Source organism: Chrysochloris asiatica, unplaced genomic scaffold (assembly GCF_000296735.1).
Source record: "Chrysochloris asiatica unplaced genomic scaffold, ChrAsi1.0 scaffold00142, whole genome shotgun sequence".
In the NCBI taxonomy this organism is placed as follows: domain Eukaryota; kingdom Metazoa; phylum Chordata; class Mammalia; order Afrosoricida; family Chrysochloridae; genus Chrysochloris; species Chrysochloris asiatica.
The window spans coordinates 703,751-721,523 of record NW_006408660.1 but is presented as its reverse complement, the minus strand read 5'-3'; positions in this window follow the sequence as shown (position 1 = coordinate 721,523).

The following is a 17,773-nucleotide window of genomic DNA, read 5'->3' as shown; positions in this document are numbered from 1 at the left end:
AGCCTTTCACACACCAGCCTGAACGAGTGGGGGGGCTGCTGACCTCCAGGGTTCCTGGTGAGTTTCTGATCCCAGCCCTGAGGAGGAGTCTCCAGAGCTCAGGAATGAAGAGGCTGCAGCATGCCCAGCACAGGGTCCTGAGACCTTGCAGACTTCCTCCCACACCTGGAACTGAGAGGCAGGTGCAGGGCTGCAGGTGTGGGGAGGAGAGAAGCAGAGTACAACCTGGGTGATTTTTGCTGAGAGGGACACTCGGACACTCCATGTGCCAGGCTCTACATGAATGTCCCTGGGTAGTAACCAAAATGATTAATGCACTCAGCTGCTGACTAAAAAGATGAAGATACAATTCCACCTAGAGTTGCCCTGTAAGGAGAGCTTGAAATCTAATTGAAAGAAATAATTGTATGGAAACATACAGATTTATTCCAACACACAGGGAGTCTCACAATGAATCTGAGTTGGGTTTGTTTGTTATGTTATAGCTCGAGGGAGAATAGTTTGTGGTTTTTTGTTGTTGTTGTTTTTTTCAGTCATCCACAGAGACATTGGGAAGAAAATATGAAAAGTGTTAATCTTATCTTACTACAAATATGCATTACTTAACATCTAAGATGTTTTCTATGAAATAGGACTTCATGTGCTTTACAAGTTATGCAAACATCTGTGTCTGAATTGGGTGGGGCTTCCGGGTGCACCAGTTGGGGGCTGCTGTGCCCAGTGCAGTCTGGGCAGCTCCTGCCTTGGATGCCGCAGGACAGTGCTGGGCTGGGTCCTGCTGCCTGACACCTCCTTATTTGCTAAGCCATTTGCAGGAAGTCCTGCTCTGCTGTGAGAACCTTCCCAGGGAGGGATGGTGAGGGCCAAGTAGGCTAAGGGTGTCTGAGTCAAGGCATACCTTTCCACTGGCATCCTATGGGACCACACTTGAAAAAAGTGGGGACTAGACCCCAAAGAGGAAGGATCAGTAGTTGGTCTTGGTGACAGAAGTGATGCTGGAGATGAGATGATAGAATTTTGCAAGACCAACAACTTATACACTGCAAATACATTTTTTTAAAAAAACACATAAGGAAATTATACACATGGACCTCACCAGATGAAATACACAGAAATCAAATTGACTACGTTTGTGGAAAGAGACAGTGGAAAAGCTCCGTATCATCAGCTAAAACAAGGCCACGGGTCCAACTGTGGAACAGACGATCAATGACTCATATGCAAGCTCAGGTTGAAGATGGAGAAAATTAAAACAAGTCTATGAGAGCCAAAATATGACCTTGAACATATCCCACCTGAATTTAGAGACCATCTCTAGAACAGATGTGATGTATTAGACACCAATGACTGAGGACCAGAAGAGCTATGGGATGACATCAAGAATATTATACAGGAAGAAAGCAAAAGGTCATTTAAAAGACAGAAAACAAAGAAAAGACCAAAATGGATTTCCGAAGAGACTTGGAAACTTGCTTTTCAGAGTAGATATGCTAAAGTGAATAGAAGAAATTAGTAAGTAAAAGAGTTGAATAGAAAATGTCTTTGAGAAGACAAAGTCAAGTATTATAAAGAAATGTGCAAAGACCTGAAGTTAGAAAACCCAAAGGGAAGAACACACTTAGCACCTCTCAATCTGAAAGAACTGAAGAAAAATCCAAGCCTTGACTTGAAATATCGGATTTCTTGGACAAAATAGTGAATGATACAGAAAGCATCAAAAGAAGATGGAAGGTTTACACAGAGTCACTGGCCAAAAAAGAAGTAGTCTATGTTCAACCATGTCATGAGATAGCATATGATCAAGAACAGATAGTGCAGAATAAAGAAGTCCAAGCTGCACTGAAGGCATTGACAAAAAACAAGGCTCTAGGAACTGATGGAACACAAATTGAACTCTTTCAGCAAATTTATGCAGCACTGGAAGCACTCACTTATCTATGCCAAGAAATTTAGAAGATAACTATCTGGCCAAATGATTCGAAGATATTCATATTTCTGCCCATTCCAAAGAGAAGAGGCCCAACAGAATGCGGAAATCATTGAACAATATCATTAATATTGCGTGCAAGTAAAATTTCACTGAAGATAATTCAAAAACATCTGCAACAACACACCAACAGGGATCTGCCAGTAACTCAAGCCGGATTCAGAAGAAGACGTGGAATTAGGGCTATCATAGCTGATGTCAGATAGATCTTAACTGCAAGCAGAATATACCAGAACAATAATACCTTCTCGTGCTTTATTGACTATGCAAAGGCTTTTGACTGCGTGTCTCATGATAAGCTATGGATAACATTGCCAAGAATGGGTATTCCAGAACACTTAACTGTGCTCATGAGAAATCTATACATAGACCAAGTGTCCAGTCATTAGAACAGGACAAGGGGACCCTGAATGGATTAAAATCAGAAAAGATGTGTGCTAGGGTTGTATTCTTTTACCATACTTATTCAGTATGTATGACGAGCAAATTATCCAAGAAGTTGGATTATATGTAGAAGAACGTGGCATTGGGATCGGAGTAAGACCCATTGACAGCTGGTGATATGCAGATGATACAATCTTGCTTGCTGGAAGTAACGAGGGCTTAAAATAGTTACTGATGAAGATCAAAGACTTCAGTATGGATTGCATCTCTACATAAAAACAGTGATCCTCACAACTGGACCAATAAATAGCATCATGATAATATGAGAAAAGTTTGAAGTTGTCAAAGACTTCGTTTCACTTAGATCCACAATCAACACTACTGGAAGCAGCATTCAAGAAATCAAAAGACGTATTGCATTAGTCAAACTTACTGCACAAGACCTCTTTAAAGTGTTCAAGAAGAAAAACATCAGACTGAGGACAAAGATGCGCCTGGCCTGAGCCATGATGTTTTGAACAGCCTCACATGCATGTGAAAGTTGGACAATGAATAAGAAAGACAGTAAAAAAAAATTGATGCATTTGAGTTGTAGTGCTGGAGAAAAATATTGAAAGTACCATGGACTGCCAGAAGAACAAACAAATCCATTGAAAGACCTTCTATTTAGAAGCAAGGATGATGAGATTTTGTCTCTCCTATTTTGGACATGTCAGGAAAGACCAGTCCTTGGAGAAGGACATCATGCTTGGTAAAGTGGAGGGTCAGCGAAAAAGAGGAAGATCCCCAATGAGGTGGACTGGCACAGTGGCAGCGGCAATGGGCTCAAATGTAACAACTATTGTGAGGATGGCACAGGACCGGGCTGTGTTTCGTTCTGTTGTTGAAAGGGTCAGAATGAATCAGAACCAACTTGATGGCACTTAACAACAGCAAGACCTGGGCTTCCATTTCCTTAGATTAGGTGACTTTGAGCAGCACCTGGACAGAAGTGGGCTCTGACATAAAGATGAGGATCTGTCATCCTGACACTCGGATGCCCACAGATGTATATGGTGTGGGGCATTGCCTGAATAGACATTAAGCATACATGTTAAGAGTGAACATGTTGAATATGAACACGTGTGAACAGCCTGTACTTTGTAGGCAAGGGAACTGGTTCAGAGAGGTTGCATAAATTTCTCAGGGTTACACTGCTAAATTAGTGGAAAAGCTGGAACTCAAACCCGGAACTGTCAGATTCCAAAGCTGAGGTTTATAGCTGCCACCCTCTGCTGCCCTTCCAGCATGTATAATTCTGTCCCTAGTTGGGAGTTCTAACTTGTTCAGAGGCACCTCAGAAGGCAGGCCTGACGATCTGTTTCTGAAAGGCCACAGCCTTGGAAACTCACCTTGTGAGTTACTCTGCTGACTGTCCTTGGCACAGCCTCCGTCCTGTCTCTCCACCACCATGCTGAAAGACCCTAGGTCAGTGAGGCCAGGGGAAAACAGTCAGCATTGCTATGGTGGCCAGATTTTGTCTGTGGCATCAGCACCTCTGAGGGGCAGGGCTCTCAGACACCAGAAGCAGCCAGTGTGTGTGTGTGTGGGGGGGGGCCCTCTCTCCTTGACCTAACTCCTCCCATGAAGACACGACTGCAAATCTCTGGTCCCGTCTCATCTATTCATCCAGGACCTTTCTTGAAGGTAGGTGGTAGCCATGGAAATGACTCTCAAAGAAAAAGAAAAAACTCCTTAAGGAAATGAGGAGATTGTCAGACTCCCCAGCTCCAAGATGGGACCCCTGATTTCTGGAGCCTCCAAAGGCGACCTCTCCTGGGTGGGGACAAAGACAGACCTCCTTACTCAGCTCTTCAGCCTCCTTACAGTCTCCTTCCTCTAGTTCTCTCCTCTTCCAGTTTCACCCTACATCAATTACCAGGGTTAAGAGCCAGGGTCCTTGTAGAAAGATGAACACCCCTCTTCTACAAGTTATCTATGACTCCCTATTGCTCATAGAATAAAGTTGGTGGCTTGCAGGTGATCCCACAGTCTGAATCTTTCCTCCTGGTTCAATTCCTCCTTCTCCCTCACCTTCTTCTAGGCCTTCCCTCTCCAACATTCACACTCTAACCACAGTTAGTCAGACCCATCCACCCCCACACTCACACTCTAACCACACTTGGTGATACCTCTGTGCTTCTGCAGAGAATGCCTTCTCACCACATCTGCATCTGGCAAAGGCTTCCTACCCTCGGAAGCTCAGTTCAAATGTCGCCTCTTCCAAGAAGCATCCCCTGACATCCTCGCCCTCCTTCCCTTTGCTCGGTGCAGAGCCAGAGTCACAAGCTCACCTGCCAACTGGGTCAACAGGGACACACACAACCCAGGTAAGGAACACGCTTCACTTTCACAAAGACAAGTCTCGGTAAGGCTGACACAGAATGACTTGCTTCATCTTCATCAAATTGCTCTTAACTTCTGCAGCAGCAGAAACCCTGGGCAAGCTCAAGGGGCCAACAGGGAGGGGTGGGGATCATGGCAAGCCCACCTGATCTGTAATGCACACCCAGTGTTGTCCGTTTGAAGGCAGTCTGGGTGTTACGTGACGTCTCAGAACACTGACCGTGCCATGGCCTGTCTGCACCTGTCTCCTCCACATAAGGGCAGGGACAGGCCATTTCAGCCCCCGTGTTGGGCCAGGAGCACGGCCCATAGAAAGTAAGTTCCCAGTAGCAGCTTTTTTGAATGAATGGGTCAGTGCACATATTGTTTTCTGGACCTGCAAAACCTGCTCCTACCTCTGAACCTTTGCTGTTCCCACTGCCTGAAATACTCTTCTTCAGGGCTCCTTGTAAATGTCACCTTCTCAGAGAGCCCTTCCCCAAAATAGTATGCCCCAACCCCACGCTCTAGTCCCAAATCCTTTTTTCGTCGTTTCCTCATAGTCCATATCACCATCAGGAAGGGCTCTGGTGCCACAAAGGTTAAGCACCCAGTTGCTGTACAAAAGGTTGGCCGTTCAACAGAGAAACGACCCAGTGGTCTGCTGCCACGAAGAGAACAGTTTAGCAAACACTATGGGGGAAGTTCTATTCTGTCACATGAGGTCATTAGGCATCAGAATTGACTCGATGGCACCCCACATGATATTTATTTTATTTTTTCCAGCACTACAATGAACCAGAACCAAACCAAACCAAACACATTGCTCAGGACCCTATAGGACTGAGGAGAACTGCCCATAGAGTTTCCAAGGCTGTCAGTCTTTACGGAAGCAGACTGCCTCATCTTTCTCCTAGTAGCTGGTGGATTCAAACTGCCAACCTTTCCATTAGCAGCTGGCCATTTTACCACTGCATCACTAGGGCTCCTTCACTAGACCAGACAGACTTCTATAACGTTATTGTTAGGCGCTGCTAAGTTGGCCCCTTGCTTACGGCTATCTCATGGCACAACAGGATTGAGTCTTTGTGATCCAACAGGGTTTCCACTAGCTGCTTTTTTGGGAAATAAATCTCCAAGCCTATTTTCCCTAGTCTTAGTCTGGAAACTGCGGAAATGTTCAGCATCGTAGCAACACACAAGCTTCCACTGACAGAAGGGAGGTAGCTGTGCATGAGGCGCAGTGGTCAGGAATCGAACCTGGATCTTCTGCATAGAAGGGGAGAATTCTACCACTGAGCCACTCTCAAAAAAACAAAAACAAGCAGTCCAAACAAACCCCAATGCTATTGAATTGATTCCAACTCAGTGACCCTGCTGTGCAAAGTAGAAGACTCTTAGGGAGTGACTCGAGGGTCCAAAGCACCAACCTGTCACTCAGCACTTTCACTTAGGGCTCCTTACCAAAAAAAAAAAAAAAAGGAACCATTATTAAGTAATATCATTTAATCTTCACAGCAACCCTTGAGGGAGCAGCTATTTTTCATAGAAGGAAATTGAAGCACAGAGAGGTGGACTGATTTGTCCAAGGCCACACAGCTGATGAATGGGCTGGGATTCAAACCTAGGCAGCCTAACTCCAGTGGTGTTTGCAGTCTTTGTTATGTCTGTGTGTTTATGTTTGGCATCTGTCTTTCCCTGTCTCTCAGGAGAATGCCAATCCTCCAGGGTAGCAAAGCATCTGTTTTATTCTCTGCTATAGTCCCATTGCCTGGATCGGAGCCTGGCATATGTAAGAAATCTTTCTTGGAAATCTGGAGGAAAGGAGAAGGGAGGACCAGAGAATTGGAGGGAGGAGTCTTTAGTCTCCGAAGCTTAACATCAAGACCCATCTAGCTGGAAACTTCTCAGCTGAGTGAGATCTGAGTCAGCCTGTTTGGGAGGGGCCCAGACTCCTACTCCCTTACCCTCCAATAAGGTCTCTATTTTCAGGTCTCTTCCAAGCAAAGATGCCAAGCTATTCTCCTGGGTCCCAGTACATTTTCTCCTGGGACAGGAGCCGAGGAAGGAACAGTCTGGGATCAGGAGTGAACAGGGCTGCTAGACAGTCAGCAGGGGTTCCAGGCGGGCTGCCCTTGGCCAGATGTGCTCAGGCATGAGTGGGTGGGATATGAGGAAGGGCTGGAAAAAGGCCAGAGACTTGACACCGTGGCCTTCCGGAATCTGATTCACCCAGTGTTCCCAGACATCTCACCCTATTTCTGAAGGCTTCACAGCAGGCTTGTGCCTTGCCAAGATCTCCCTGGACTCTAAAATAGTGGTCTCAACCAAAGGAGTAGTAGAAATACATTTCCCAGACTCACCGCTGTGGGATAACTCCATGGAAGGAAGGTAGAGCATTCGGCTTCCATAAAGATTTACAGCCTTGGAAACCCTATGGGGCAGTTCTACTCTGTCCTATGATGGCCCTTGATGGCAAAGAATTTGTTTTGTTAAATTATGTAATATTAACATATTAACTGCCCCTGTAATAGGCATTGTGCCAACAACTTCTTTCACTTAATCCTCATAATAACCCTCCATACAACAGAACAAAACACTGCCTACCTAGTTTTTTTGCCATCCTCACAGTTATTGTGTTTGCGTTCATTGTTGCTGCCACTGTGTCAATCCATCTCATTGGGGGTCTCCCACTTTTTCGATGACCCTATATTTTACCAAGCATGATATCCTTCTCGAAGGACTGATCTCTCCTGACAACATGTCCAAAGACTGAGGGATGAGGTCTTGTCATCTTCACTTCCAAGAGCAATCTGGTTGTACTTCTCTAAAACAGATTTGTTTGTTCTTGTAGTCCATGGTATATTCAGTATTCTCCAATGCCATAATTAAAATCAGTTCTTCCCCAGTCTCCTTAGTCATTGTCCAACTTTCACATGCAAATGAGGCGACTGACAAAAGCATGGCTTTGGTCAGGTACACTAATCCTCAAAGTGACATCTTTGCTCTCTAACACTTAAAGAGGTATTTTACAGCAGATTTGCTTAATGCAATAATACATCATTTGATTTCTTGACTGCTGCTTCCATGAACATAGATTGTGGATCCAAGTAAAATGAAATCTTTGACAATTTCTATCTTTTCTCCATTTATCATGATGTTGTTTACTGGTCCAGTTGTAAGGATTTTTATTTTCTTTACATTGCAGTGTAACCCATACTGAAGACTTGTCTTTGATCTTCATCAGGAAGTCTTCAAGGCCTTCTGTATAGTTGCCATTTATATTGTTGAAAGGGGTCTTTGCAATAAAGTAGTCGTTGGTCTTGCAAAATTCTATCATGCTATCTACAGTGTTGTTTCTATCACCAAGACTTTATTTTCCAACTATTGATCCTTCCTTTTTATTTTCAACTTTCACATTCCAATCACTATCTAGACTGGATTCCAATCAACACATCTAGACTGAATGGTCAATCAATTTCAGACAGAAGAAGTTGGTAGAATTCTTCAATTTCATCATCATTGATTTTAGTGGTTGGTGCATAATTTGAATAATAGTGGTCTACCTTGTAGGTGTGTAGATATTATCCTGTCACAGACAGCATTGTACTTCAAGACATCTAGAAATGTTCTTTTTTGATGATGAATGCAGTCTCATTCCTCCTCAATTTGTCTTTCCAAGCAAATATGATTGTCAGATTCAAAATGACCAATACCAGTTCATTTTAGCTCAATAATGTCTAGGGTATCAATTTCTGTGTGTTTCATTTCATTTCTGATGACTTCCATTTTTCCCTAAAGTTGTACTTTTGTATATTTCACATTCTGATTATTAATGGATACTTACAGTTATTTCTTTTCACTTTGAGTTGTGCCTCATCAGTAAGTGAAAGTCCCAATAGCTTTGCTCAATTCATGTCATTGAGGTGGACTCTGCTCTGAGGAGACAGCTCTGCCCTAATCAACTTTGAGTGCCTTTCGACCTGAGGGGCTCATCTTCTGGCACTATATCCAACAATGTTCCACTGCTATTCATAAGGTTGTTAGTGGTTAATCCCTCAGAAATAGGTCACCTTCTTCCTAGTCTGCTCTCAGTCTTGAAGCTCTGCTAAAACATGCTGGTATTTGAAATACTGGTGGCATGACTTCTAGCATCACAGCAACATGAAAGCCATTCTAGTAAAACAAACCAATGAGTGAGTGGTGGAGCTGGCAAGGTCTGAAAAACAAGTATGAGAGTCTCAATTTGGGTTCTAATCCACCCCTCATTAGGCACAAGACCTTCGGTAAGAAATATTCTTTACCTTGATGTGTTTCAGCTTTCTCAGCTCTAAAAAGGCCATAATCATGGTGATTATCTAAAAAGGTTGTTGTTATTAAGTGCCTTTGAGTCGGTTTCAGCTCATAGCGACCCTGTATAGAGTTTCTGAGGAGCAGCTTGTGGGTTTGAGTGGCAGACCTTGCAGTTCACAGTCCAGTGCTTTTCCTGCCGCGCCACACCAGGAGTGTGGGGTTTGTAGGAAGATCTAACACGATGGTGCATGTAAAGTTCTGGCTCATAATGAGAAAACGAAACAAACTCACTGTATCGTCAGTTATAACTCATGGCAAACCCATGTGCTAGAAAATAGAACTGACCCACAGGGTTTGGCTGTAATCTTAATTTCACTTTACTTGACTCCACAATCAATGCTCCTGGAAGCAATCATCCAGAAATCAAATAAAGTATTGCATTGGGCAAATTGCTCCAAGCAACCTCTTCCAAGTGTTAAGAGCAAAGATGTGACTTTGAGGACTAAGGTGTGTCTGATGTAAGCCATTGTATTTTCAATCGCCTGATATGCATTTGAAAGTTGGAGAGTGAATATGGAAGACCATAGAAGAATTAGTGCATTAGAATTATGGTGTTGGAGAAGAATATTTCAAATACCGTGCATTGCTAGAAGAGCAAACAATGTTGTGTTGGAAGAAGTATAGCCAGATTGCTCTTTAGAAGCCAGATGGCAAGACTTCATCTCTCATACTTTGGACATGTTATCAGGAGGGACCAGTTCCCGGAGAAAGACATCATGCCTGATAAAGTCAGCAAAAAAGAGGTAGACACCCAAAGAGATGGACTGACACAGTGATGTAGCACTGACTGTAAGGATGGTGCAGGAGCAGGGAGTGTTTGGTTCTGTTGTACATGGGGTGGCTGTGAGTCAGAGCTCTCGCCTAACAATCTTACTAGAAGGAGGTTGCCAGGCCTTTCTTCCGCAGCAACACAGGGTAGATTCCAACTGCTAGATTAGTAGTTACTGTTTCTATTCCCAGCAGAAAATGAACAACACACCCAAATGGGGTAATTGTTATACACTTCATCAGGAGAGGACTTGCAAAGGGGTAGACAGTTAGTTACTATGTTTGGGTCACTTAAACAAACAAACAAAACAAAACACTTTTTCCCTATAGAACAAAGCAGAACTGCTCCATAGGATTTCCAAGACTGTAAATCTTTACAGAAACAGACGGCCTTATCTTTCTTCAGAAGAGCAGCTAGCGGATTTGGACTGTTGATAATTTCATTAGCAGCCTAACACTTAACCCAATGTGCCACCAGGGATCCTGAGGGAAACACTAAATAAAACATAATTATTATGGTGAGGATTCTTAATTAATACTTAGTTTTAACCTTAGCATTCTAGGGTACAAAGTTCCTTATACAATAGCTTACAGTCCCTCACACCCCCAGCATGGTGCTCTGGCATGAAGTTATGGAACCTGGGAGGTGGTTCTCCTTATTCATCTGACCCAGAGTGAGGGAGCAGAGGACAGGGGTTCGAGCCTGGGTTTCCCACTTCCTTGCTCTTCCCTCTAGAGCTAGTTGTCTGCCATCCCCTGGATCTCAGAGTGTTGGAGAAGAGAATTGAGGTCTCTGGGGTAGTGTCACATGCAGACTAACCCCAGAGTTGATGGTAGGGTGTGTTGGAGCACAGAGGCTGGGAGACCCTCAGATTCTAGGCTCCAAGCCCACACTGTGAACAAAACACTGAGTCTACGCTATGAGTTGCCTCTGGCTTGGGGAGAAGTTTGGCCACCATTGGCTGCCTTCTCAGACCACATCCTGAGCAGCCCACGTAAGCCCCCCCAACACCCGTCTCTTCCCAGATCCCCTGTGTACACAGCTCAGGGATGATCTGCATAAGTGGACTCAGTGCTGACTCCAGGGATTAGCTAAATGTGAGTGCTAAGCCCCCCAAGTCCAGTGAGATATAAGCAAGGGAGAAATTGTTTACATGCCACCTCCAGGGGTTGGGGCAGTGTTTATGGGGAGATGCGTAGGCCATCTGACTGTTGACTTTGTGTGTACGCTGGGTGGCTGGGAGGTTGAGCTGTATTTGTGCGTGATTGGCTTTTGGGACAGACATCCATCCTGTTGTTCTTGTGGCTATAAATACCTGCTGGGGGTGGGGGTGATGTCTGAAAGCACAGTTGAATCTCCAAAAATGGGCTGGATTTGCAAGGGCACATCCACCCTTTACCTGAGCCCTCTGGGATCAACTCTGAGTCAGGGCTGGGGTTGGGAATCCGTTCCATTCTAGGGAAGGCAGAGGCCAGATCACTAGAGCCTTCAGGGCCTTGGAAACAAGTTGCTTTTGATTTCTAAGAACAGTAAGCAGTGGTGTTGTTGGTTAAGCATTGGGCTGCTCAAACCCACAAGATATTCCATGTAATGAAGATCTTTACAGTCTTGGACATGCCATAGGATGGCAGTGAGTCAGAATCAATCCAATGGCCGCAGGTTGAAGTCCTGGTAAGGCACTGTAGGATTAGCACTATACTTGTTAAGGTCGGTTTGAACTGCAAGGTTGGTGGTACACACCAATCGTTCCTTGGAAACTCTATACATGGTTGCTATGGGTTGGAACTGACTTGATGGCACTTAATAACAACAACAAGAAGCAGGAGGACATGATATGATGTGTTTTGCATTTTGAAAACGTTTCTCTGGCCACTAGGTGGAAAATGAAATCATAGTTGGCATGAGACACAGGTTCAGAGCCTATCCCTGTAATATGGGAGCATAGAAATGATGGACAGATTTGGGAAGTTTTCTGGAGACAGCGTGAATACGGAGAGACTAAGGCTAGACATGAGACCGTAGGAGGGGGAGGCATTGAGAGTCTGGTGGATCGGTCAGGCCTCAGCAGGAAGGAATCCTTGACTGGTACAAAGGGTTAACACAATTGGCTGCTAAACAAAAGGTTGGAGGTCACGTCCACCCAAACAAAGGTGCCTTGGAAAAAAGGCCTGGGTATCTACTTTGCAAAATCTCAGCCACTGAAAACTCTACGGAGCAGGATTCTACTCTGGCACAAAGTAGTTGCCATACGTTGAAATTGACTAGAGGCTAAAACAGCAGAAAACAAATGGCACATGTAATTGACGGGCCTCATCCAGGGAGGACTGACAAAGGGGAGGCCAGTATTGCCAGCGAAGCAGCACTCCAGGTTGAAGGGGCCACAGGAGGGAGTGGGGCACTGGGGCCCCTAGAGGGGAGGAAGCTAAGGATAAGCACCGTGCTCTGCAACCCAACCAGAGGTCAGAGGGCAAAGAGCCTGTGGAGGGCTTCCATACTGGCTGACCTATAGGGCACAGAGTAGGGAGGAGGGTGGACCTGGAAACAGAACAGCCTGGGAGAAAGGACAGTTTTTAAGGCACAAAGGTGTCAAGTTCTAATGTGGGGAGGTCAGGCAGCGAGGGGCTATCTTATGGTGTCATTTCTTCCCTGTCGCTGTGTGGTGCAAGTGGTTTGCGATCAGCTGCTAACCTAAAGGTTGGTGATTTGAGCTTATCGAACAGCTGTACAGAAGGCCGGCTGGTCTGCTTTTGTAATCATTACAGGCAAGCCAAGAAAATCCTGTAGTGTAGTTCTACTCTGTCATGAGTTAGAATCGACTCAAAATCAGTAGGTTTTGTTGTTATTTATTTATTATGTATGTATGTATGTATGTATGTATGTATGTATGTATGTATGTATGTATGTATGTATGTATGTATGTCTCATTCCTGTTTCTCTGCTCCGGGCAGTGATTGGAGTTTTCCTGGGGCCACCTAGTGACTGAGCAAATGGGACAACCAAGTTCAGCGGATTAAGTTCCTCGCTGTTGCCCAGCCCACAGAGTTACAACCTCCAGCAAAACCAAACGTACACCCATGGCTGTGGGGTCGATTCTGACGCATTGCGACCCTGTAAGACAGAGTAGAACTGCCCCACAGGGTTCCCAAGGCTGTCACCTTTTGGATGCAGACTGCCACATCATTTTCCTGCAGACCAACTGGTGGGTTCAAACCAGTTATCTTAGGATGGCAAGACTTAATCTCTCATACTTTGGACATGTTGTTAGGAGGGACCAAATTCTGGAGAAGGACATCATGCTTGGTAAAGTGAAGGATCAGCAATAAAGAAGCCTCCTTATGAAATGAATTGATACAGTGACAGCAACAATAGGCTCAGATGTAACAATTGTACGGATGGTGCAGGACGGAGCGATGTTTCATTCTGTTGTTCATCAGGTCTCTATGAGTTGGAGTTGACTTGATGCCATCAAACAACATTTCTAGGTTAGCAGCTGAGCACTTTTGCCACTGCATCACCAGGCCCAAATCCCCAAGAAGATGGGACCTCCTGAAAGGCAGCCAGTGCCTGCTGGCCCCATAGCAGTGACTTAGCTGGAGCCCTGCGTGTGTGGGCGTGGAATCAGGGAGGAAATTCTCTCCTCCCAACACAAAGCTAATTCTGTCCTGGGGCTGGCAGCCAGGCTGGCGGCTGGAACATCTGCTGCTGCTGTGTGGTTTGAGGTCGGGGACCTGGGCACGGCAGTAGAAGACATCCCCAGAAGCCCCTTCTCTCAGCACTGATGTGGAAGGCATGGTGAATGGAGCAAACCAGGGAAGTTGGGCAACACTAAACATCAGTGCTTAGAGTCACTGGCCAGGCCCTGGGGAGGTGAGGATGCTGCCTGAGAGGAGGGACTTTTGCAGGAGGGATTTGGTGCCTAGCAACTCCAGGGCATTTCAGTTGCTGGCTGAGGCTATGACCTGGAGGTCTGAGAATCCTCACTCCCAAGGACTCTGAACCAGTCACTTGACCTCTCTGAGCCTCCATTTGCAAATCTGTGCCATGGGAAGATATGCCAGGCACAGTTCTGGGCTCTGCAGACATATCACCCACAAGCCTGGCCATATACTTCTGTTCTGTGGCTTAGGGAGGGTCACACGCTCTCTCTGTGCCTCAGTTTCCCCAGCTACAAAGCAAGATGCACTTAGAAGGGTCTCACAGCTCTTAAAAGTCTCTAAAAAAGAGAGCCAAGGAAAAGCCCCAGGGCCAACCCCCAACCTCCCGGCTAAGGGGGCAGAGGATGAAGACAGAAGCCAAGCCAAATGGGCCATTTGCAGGATGAGGGAAGAGTCTCCAGTTTCCCCTGATGGGCTCCCATGCTCACAGACCCTGATAAGGTCCCTGCACTCGCCTCTCAGGCCTGCCACACAAGAGACGTTTCTAGAAGGCTGTGCAAGGAGGACAGCTGGTCAGGAGAGCTATGCTGCTGACAATTTAGCTGGGCCAGGGATACTCAGGTGAGTGAGTTCAAGAGGTGGAGGAAGAAGAAACAAAGAGGAAGAGAGAGATGCAGGGAGAAAGACTTCAAAAAGTGCAGAGAGACAGCGAGGGGACAGCAGGAGAGAAAGAGCAAGTCAGACAAAAGACCGTGAGAGAAACAAAACAAAAAACCAAACTGGTTAATGTTGACTCATGGCTACACTATTGAACTGCTCCAGAGGGTTTTTTGGCTGGCAATTTTACAGCAGCAGATTGGCAGGACTTTCTTACACAGTGTAGCTGGATGAGCTCGAACCATCAACTTTTAGGTGAGTATTAGAGTCAGAGGGAACCCTGGTGGCGCTGGATTGTTAACCACAATGTCGGTGGTTTGAATCCACCAGCCTTTCCTCGGGAGAAGGATGAGGCTTTTCTGCTCCTGTAAAGATGTATAGTTTTGGAAAACCTATATAGGGAACCAACTTGATGGCACACAATACAACAACCACAGTTGAGTCAGAGACTGAAAGAGAAAGAGGCAAGGGGAGTGAGAGAGACAAAGGGATAGACAGAGTCAAGGACAGAATGGGAGCGGGTCTGTTGCAGACTTAAGCCCCATTTGGGAAGGGGCCCAGGCAGTGACTCAGAGAGAGTGTGGGGGCTGACTTCTGCTGTCCAGATGCCTCTGGGCCCCTACTGTCCCTGAGCCTCACAGGGACTGGCACCAACCCGTGGAAGTGGCTGGAGGAGATGGGACCCTGGATTCATCTGGACCCAGACCCCAAGTTCAAATCCCTGGGCTGTAGTAAGCTGATGTATGACCTCATGTAAGCACACCTTCCCTCTGTAAAGCAGGACTGGTCACATGACTGGAGGAAGGGGTGAATGTAAGAGCCCCCTTACTGGGGTCGAAATATGCTTCTGTTCAGGTGAAAACCCTTCCTGTTGCCCCACCTGTAAAATGTACACTTGGAACCCTGCCAGATTGGTCCCATTGGGGGCTCTCAGAAGACTCCCAGAAGGATTCTGGAATGTTCTAAGGAGGTGAGGCAGTAGACAAGCAAGGAGAGTGGGTTTGGCAAATCAGTAGGCCCCTGGCCTGTCTTCTACTGTCCACTTCTGTCCAGAAGGGCTCACTGGACTTTCGTGGTTCACCTGAGTGTTTGGTACCTCTGCATTCTCATCTGTAACAGTGCCTGGAATGTGATGGTGGTGTTAGTGACCTCCACGAAGGCCTGCCCATCTAGGGGTTGGGAACTGCTAGAACTGCCCCATAAGGTTTCAAAGTTGTAAGCTTTAGGAACCAGGCCCTTTCAGGGTGCCTCTGAGTGGGTTCAGACTTGCAGCCTTTTGGCTAATAATTGAATATTCAATCCGTGTATGCCACCCAGGGACCTCACATATGAGGGAGCTTCAGAAACTCTGTGGAAAAAGTGGAATAGAAAGAGAAGAGAATTTTCTCTTATACTCTTTTGAAACTCCCTCATACTTGTCTGTTTAATAAACATTCAACAGATACTGTCTGCCTGAGGTTTTTGTTCTCTGTGGCTGCAGGAACCAGATCTGACCTTGATTTCTATTCAGTCTCAGCAAGAGTCTGTGGCAGTGTTGTGGGCAGGACACAGCTATCTGAAAACAGCATCTTCTGCGTGGTGACCATCCTGTTCCCAACAGGGTTGGGTGGTTCTGTTACTTCTGTTGGCTGATTGCTTATCTGAGCTCATTCTCAGTCCAACAAAGGCTGTGGGGGCAGGGGAGACCCTATAGGCTCCAGATAGGGCCCAGCAGCTTGTCTGACCCTGAGTCTGCTCAGTGTGACCTCATCAGGCCCTGATGTTGGGTGCCCCCAGACAGGAGTCCCAGGCAGGGGCATGGGGTGTATGTTTGTTGGTTTGGGGTTTTGCTGGACCTCCAAAGAGGAGAGTTGAGAAAGCTGTATCTTTTGGACCATTTCCATCATTGGCCTTTGGACGCCCCCGAGCTGGTCTTATTTCTTTCTTCATCGGGTTCATTTCCTTTTAGCCTCATTTCCTATTCCACTGCCCCTCCTCACACCCTTTCCCACAGAACCATCTTAATCTGTTCAATGTGTATCATGAACATTTGGCCGTCTTCTTGCCAAACATGTGTTTCTGTTTTGTGTGCATGTGTTTTCAATACATGTAAATGTTATTATTAGTTCAGAGTTAGAATTTTTGCCTTCGGAGCAGGAACCAGGGCTCCATTCCTGACCAATGCTCTTTATGCATAGTCACTACCCATTTGCTGTTGCTATGATAGCGTAGTGGTTACGGCTGTGAACCTTAAAAATTAAGGTCAGCGGTTCGAAACTACCAGCCGCTCTGCGGGAGAAAGATGAGGCTTTCTACTCCCGTAAAGATTTACACCCTCGGAAACCCTGTATAGGGTCGCTATGGGTCGGAACCGACTCGATGGCACTTAACAACAACAACAACAACAATGATACTGTACAAGTTTTAGCAGAGCTTCCAGACTAAAAAAGACTAGGAAGAAATCTGCCTATAGATTTTTGAAAAGCATCCAGTGAAAACAATGGGATTACAATGGTCCCATCCTCCATCGTAGTGCTTATTAATTGGGCTGCTAACCTCAAGCTCAGCAGTTTGAAACTACCAATGGTTCTGCGGGAGAAAGATGAGGCATTCTGCTCCCGTAAAGTTTTATAGCTTCGGAAACCCTGTGCAGGGTCACTATGAGTCGGAACCGACTCCACGGTACTTAACAACAACAGCAACATCCTCCATCAGTCATGGGTATGGTACAGGACTGGGCTAAGGTTTAGAGGGCTTGGACTGGGTGGACTGGGAACTGCTAGTCTTTAGGGAAGCAGGAAGTTCCTAAGACTTTGTTTTTTTTTTTGAGACCACTGGAAGTTAGGATCTAGAGCCTGCCATCCTAGCTATGTGCCTTGGGCAAGTTATTTAGTTTTCTCTGCTGCAGAGTGGCATTATCCTTGCAGGGCTGTTGGCAGGATTATATGGAATTTTATATAACACAGTGGTTAGCAAATAGCTGTTAATTATGTGTATATAATATTAACACTAATGAGTAAGTCAAAGGTGTTGTTGTTAGGTGCTGTGGAGTTGGTTCCACCGCATAGACACCCCATGCATAACAGAGTGAAATGCTGCCTGGTTCTGAGTCCTCCTCACCATTGTTATGTTTGAGCCCATTGTTGCTCTCACTGTGTCAATCCATCTCTTTGGGGCGGGGGGTGGGACTTCCTATTTCCATTGACCCTCCACTTCTCTAAGTATGATTGATGCCTTTTTCCAGGGACCACCTGACAACATGTCCAAAGTATGAGAGACAGAAGTCTGGCCATCCTGACTTCTAAGGAGGATTCTGGCTGCCCTTCTTCCAACACAGATTTGTTTGCTCTTCTGGCAATCCATGATACTTTCAATATTCTTCACCAACACCCTAATTCAAATGCA